This window comes from Egretta garzetta, unplaced genomic scaffold (assembly GCF_000687185.1).
Source record: "Egretta garzetta isolate BGI_Z169 unplaced genomic scaffold, ASM68718v1 scaffold286, whole genome shotgun sequence".
In the NCBI taxonomy this organism is placed as follows: domain Eukaryota; kingdom Metazoa; phylum Chordata; class Aves; order Pelecaniformes; family Ardeidae; genus Egretta; species Egretta garzetta.
Window position 1 is genome coordinate 267927 of NW_009260078.1, and position 6251 is coordinate 274177.

Below are 6251 nucleotides of genomic sequence, written 5' to 3' on the forward strand. Positions count from 1 at the left end.
ACCACTCTTGACTTGGGAGCTCCACAGCAGACCCTGCAATCAAATCTTCCAAAAAGCTGTTCAATACTTCCCTGTTCAGCTTAAGTCAAAATGACCAAAGAAGATCCATTCCACTGGTATTTTCTTCTGAACTTCATTTTCTCAGCTGATCCCAGGAAAGAGTAAGAATGTCTGCTGTTAGAAATCTTCAGGTTTCTTTTTTATTTCATCCATTCATTTATTAATGTAGTTTCTTCCCCCCAGCTAACATGGTCCAAACGTGTTTCACTCACTGGATAGGACGTGTAACTGGAAGAACAGCACTGGCATGGCCAGAATGATAGTAGCTGAGAGTTTTATTGAACAGTCAGTATAGTTGTGGTTCTGGTACGTGCCCTCTATGTGGTGGTTTGACCCTGGCTGGACGCCAGGGGCCCACCAAAGCCACTCTATCACTCTAGCAGCTTCCTTACATGGCAAAAATGAAATGTTTCAACAGCAAAGAAAAAGCAACACATGGACTTTAAAGATCTGTTAGCAACAGAAATGTGAGTGCTTGTTGGCACAGAGTTTGAGGTCAGAAGATCACTAGATCATCTATTTTCACCTGACATAATGCAAACTATAGTGTATCATTCAGATATCCTCATATGGAGACCAAAGGCTTGTCTTTAGAACTCCAAAAGTGTATCCACTTTGTCTTTACAATTCCTAAAGATGATAAATTCAGGAAATTCAGACAGTTCCCAAGGTATCCAGTGCTGCGCTCTTTCTCTCTCCCCAAGAGAGAACACTTTGTAGCAATGGCAGACCTCTGGAACCCCAAATCTGCTATCAAATGTGAAAGCAGGGAAGTGTCCAAAAAAATGCAATAAACCAGATGTTATGAGAAAGGGTGATAGACATTGTCAAAGAAAGCCAAATAATAATGGAAAGTGTGATCTATAGTAGCATTTCATCAGAAATCTTCTGAAGAAGATTCTCTATACCTAGGAATAATCAAAGTTACACAGGGTACAGTATGGCAAATCCCTGATATTAAGCAGGGGTCAGTTAGTTGTTATTATTCGCTGAAGAGCAGGTCTCCTCTGCTTTCTGATATTTCTTCTTAGTTACAGATATTTCTTACCACAGCTCAGTGCATCGCCTGATGAGGTGAGGTTAAACTTGTTCTTCAGACCCACTAGGATCCAGTCTTCTAACTGGTACTACTCGGGTAGCTTTGCAGCATCCAGAGCAGATGTATTTCAGGAAACACAAGTAAGCACTCCCCGATATGATAACGGTGACGATGATAATGACTGTAGCATCAAGAGCTGGCGACACCATGTCCTCCAGAACAGAATGGTCTCCTCCTTTTGTGGAGAAGGGAGGCAACTCTGCGTTCTCACCTAGTAATGATAGAGTAGTCACAAATCAGAAATTACATCAGGAATTGAGCAAAAAAAGGTACCATTCGTGGTATTTAAAAAGAAAAAGAAAAAAAACCCCTACAAAATAGGGCACACCAGCATTCATCCCAGTTACATTTAGACATTTTCAGTGTACATGGGAACATCTGAGCTAGTATCTCCCAGCTTGCTTGCAGAGAAAAGCAAGAAATACAGTCTTTGAGGGCATAACTGATTTGCCTAATTTAGCTGTCTTTAACATGAGAAAAAACTCTCCCCCAAAGCGCTTTTTCTCTGCAGAGAGTCTAAAGGAAGTTGGAGGGTGACTGGCTTGGAAACAGATGGCTGTATTTGGTCAAATGAATCCCATACATGATGTTTTTCATTCCTGGAAAAAGAAAACATAAACCAGCTATTGAACATGGTTGTGTGGAAACATCCATAGGTGGCACGGGAATTAAAAAAATAAAACCAATGCAGTGAATATGAGGATAGACTGCTATAATACCTGTGCCATGAGGACAAACTGCTGTAATACCTGTGCTATGAGGCCCTGAAAGTGGTTTTGGAGTCATTCTGTTCCTGAGAGGTAAGATGTTGTTTGACACATTTTGACCTTGTTTAGCTTAATCAATTCATTTGGACTATCCTTGGCACTGATCCTTACCCTGGGGTTAGATTCTTGCTACATGCAAGCAAAAAATTCTAGAACTGTGGACGCCCAGGATCTGTCACCTGGCAAATCCATGGCTGACAAGCAGTATTATTTAGCTGGGGTTTTTTATTAATGATCAATATACAAGTTTTTTCCCCAAAATACGGCTCAAAAGCAATGCACTTGTCCCGCAGCACAGACCATGTCACTCTTGTCCACGGAGCTGCTGTTCAATATCCAAATCAATGCCAGGTGCACCCTGCTTCAGAGCTCTACCGTACTGTCCCCCATCACGGTCCTCGGTCGGGAGTGTGATGAGCATGTTAAGCACATAGGTGCTTACCCTAAAATCCTGTGATTGGGTTAAGAACATGGCCAGATTGCTTGAAAATCTATGTCAGAGCCTATTTTCTCTTTACCTTCTCGGTTCCTGGCTTCTCAACACTCTTGTATAATTCACCCTCCCTTTATAGACAACATCTCACCTTCGTTTTATTTTTTTAATTATTCGATCACTGTCATAAAGAGAGCTCCTGCTCGATGCAGCATGCGTACCCTACTGTATGGGCAGCAGCACGCCTGATTTTTGCAGGGAGAGGAGTATTCTCTCAGCAGAGGCAGGATGATTTTGCAGGGCCTGATGCTGCAGAATCCTGGTCTCAAAGCAAGAGCAGAAACAAAGCACACGCTCCATTTTCCCTGCTTATCTTTAACCCCGAGTTTGTTTCTTTTCCTTTGACACTGATGATTTTATATATAAATATAGATAAATTGTGCATTCTGCATACCTATGTCTCTCTGCTGACTCTGTTAGCAAAAGGAATGCCAAGCTGTTATATTTTCCATGTGGAATTTCATCTAAGTTCAAAGGACGGCACACTGCATTTTCTAAAGGAGTTATCCTTATGTACATTTCCCAAGGGAATCTATCAAAATGAGGAAATGGGAGCTTTAAATAGGATTTTCCTTTGATAGCTGCACTGAAATTGCCATTTTAATCAAGAGCTTTTCTTTAATAGGGGTCAGATTTTTCCGTCCTAAGTCTTGTGAGTAGAACTGTGATTCTGATGAAAGTTTTTAGAAGTCTGAAATATGCTCTGGCTTTTATTGGTGTTTTGCATCTAAGACTTCTTTCTCCAGGGCTCAGGCTACTTTAAATGGGAGGTCTTGAAGTGCAGCCACCACTCCTACTGTGCCGATATCCCACTGATTTCAAGATCACACTAATTAAAAGCTCACCTCTGTTAGGTTGCCAGACAAAACACTCCTCAGCAGAGCCAGGCTGTGAGAATGCCAGCCTCGATTCTTGCTACATTTAGCATGGTCGTAGCTAGCTGAATTTATGATAATTTCACTGTTACTTTGTCCTTTTCACCTACGTTGTTTTTCCTTGCCTTTTGTCTTGCCTTGTATAGGGACTGCAAGCTCTGTTGTACACGGACTCATTAAATGGGAGCCCAATGCCTCCGAACGAGGAAGGTGGGTCTGAGAATGGGGCTACTTCTTGCTCCTGCAATACAAACAAGCAGTAGCATGAACACCAAGATCAGCCCTCGCATTCAACTGATGGAGAAAGCAAAGGCGGTGGAAAATGTGAGGCGCTGCCAAAGAATTCAGATGGTAACGCAAGGGTGAGTGGCATCTGTGAATGCCACCAAGAGGTCTTCATTACCCTTTGTACCATTTTCAGCTGCCCCAAGTTTGTTTTTCACCTAACCCATCTGTTTGCTTCTGCATCTCAGCGGCTGTAGAAACGTATGCATGGCAACGCCTTGGAAAGAGGGAATGCAACTGCCCCAGGATCGTGTCCGTCTGAGCTGCTGCTGGCATACAAGTCGTCTCTTTCAGTGAATAAATGATATGCTAATAGCATGCTAACCCTCCCAGCACAGATGCAAGCGGTGGCTGGGGCCGGTCCCTCTGCAAAGGGAGAACACAGAGGGCTGTTCAGGCCTGTTCTTTCTCTGCAGTATTGACTTTTCCTATTAAGTTACGCTGCCTCCGATTTTAATGGCAGAGAGATCGCCAGCTCAGATACCCACAGAGCTGGTCCTGCTGTTCTTTGTCAGCAAACTGACCCACCGAGGAAGGGAAAAGGGCAAGTCGCACAGTCAGGGATGGGGAGCAAGACTGTGCAGGAGAGGGGAAGAGGTTGACATCTCTGTACCTCGGGCTTCACTTCACATCAAGCTCCAGCTCTGTGTCCTCGCATCCAAAGACCCTCATAGCTGTGTTCCGCCTGGCCAGCTTTTGTCAAGCTGCTTCCTATAAAACCAACTTTATCCTGTATTTATTTGTTCACAACAATCCTATTTACACTTTACATCTCACTCAGCCTTAAACTTACAATCTTTCTCTCTTTGAAATTCCTCTTGAAGACCTAATTTTCTCCTCCTGATTTTGTAAGAAGCCAGCTAGCACATCATGGATGGAGCGGAGGACAGTCCTGGTTTGTTTACAGCATTTAAAATTGAAGATTCCACAAATTTCCTGATTTAGTCATCTTTTCCTAGAGCTGAATAAAACCAACCAGCTCTCACACCTTTGAAAAAACAGGCTGTTCACATATGTTGAATTGTGTGTGCTTTGACTGTCTCCTTCTCGCCTACTCAAATTATGCTGTTTGCCTTCTCACGCTGTAAAAATTTTCAGGACAAAACTGCCTTAATGTATTTGATGTGTTACCGAAGCATAGACAAAGCCTTTGGTCATGCAAGGGCACATGTATGCAGAATTGCTTATGGGATTTTTGCTGGTTTTTGCTTTTATACAAACAAATGCACCAAGACTGACCTTCCCCATGAGTACATGGAGTGATTCAGTAAGAAGCTGAGATCAGTATTTGAAGGCATTTTTATAACAAGTCACTGTCAGTACTGCCTATAGTGAGTGGGATCAAAATGTCATTTCCAAGTCTGAGTGCAGTGAAGTGTAGCTCAGATTGAGGTTGAATGCTTGTCCCCTTAAAAGATGTCTCTTTTGTCAGGACAAATTTTCTTGAATGACCTGAGTCCATAAAAGTTCAGTCCTTGGCTCTTTGCAAAGCCAAAGAGACCGAGATCACCCCACTCGGGCACGCTGGTAGAGCAAAGCTGGAGACTATATGAACGATCTGGGCACCTAAGGAGTCTTCTCTTCTCTAGTGGCTTAAAGTACCAGTCAGACCTGATATTTAGATCTTCCTGATGACAAACCTGCTATGAATAGAAAGCCTGCATGTTGGCTTTGTGAGAACTGGTGCTGGAGCTTAGTGCTGGGACCTTGCTGAAACAGCCACGTGGTAACAGCACAGAGTTCATGCCTCAGTGCTAGGGAAGAGTTCTGGGAGGTTGTCTTGAAAATAAACTAATGGTGAATCACTGCTTAAATTCTGAATCAGTGACTCTAGTAACAAATGCTTTCTCTGGGATATAGAAATACTGGTGTTCCCCACGAAATAACATCCAGGAATCATGAGGGACAGAGGACATGGTCCAAAGCTCATCAGCCCAGCTACTTTCACTCCCTGTAGGGGCCAGAGAGTGGGAAGAGGAGGAGCAGTCCAGGAAAAGATTTTGCAAATTCATCCTGCAGCATAAAATACAACATCTAGCCTATACCACGAAAATGCCAGCTGCTCCTTCTTTATTAGATAAAATGAGATGTAGGCCCTAGCTCTGCAAGTTTCAACAACAGTTTGTCAGACAATTCAGTCGGTTTCATCTGTTGAGAATTTCGTTTCTTCAGCAGTTTTCATAGTTCTTCAAATTGTTAAGATGGGAAGGGGTAAGACAAGAAAAAATGGGGCTAGAGACAAAGAAAGCACAGATCTGCAAAACCCACCAGACTCATTTTGGAGGTGTACGTCTGTCTTTCAGATAGGAATCATTTCACATGTGGAGACAACTTGGGAAGAAGGGTAATTTATGTATAACATATATATATACAGCATACACATACAAAGATACCACCATATCTGTATACATTTTGATCCACCTGCTTAGCCCAGGACTATAGATTTTCTTGCTTTTTTCTGTTTGGCAGATGTACCGTGCAAGTTGAACATTTTTGTCTGGAAACCTTTCTGTGCACAAAGACTATACAGGAAGTCCTGCTTCACTGTAGAAACAAACCCAAAGACAATCTATCGGCAGTTGTTCAAATTAAAGACAATTAAACACATTTGTTCAAAAAATCAAGTACTCGGCCCACAAGAAGTCTGGTTTCCAGCTGCATGCTAGGATCAG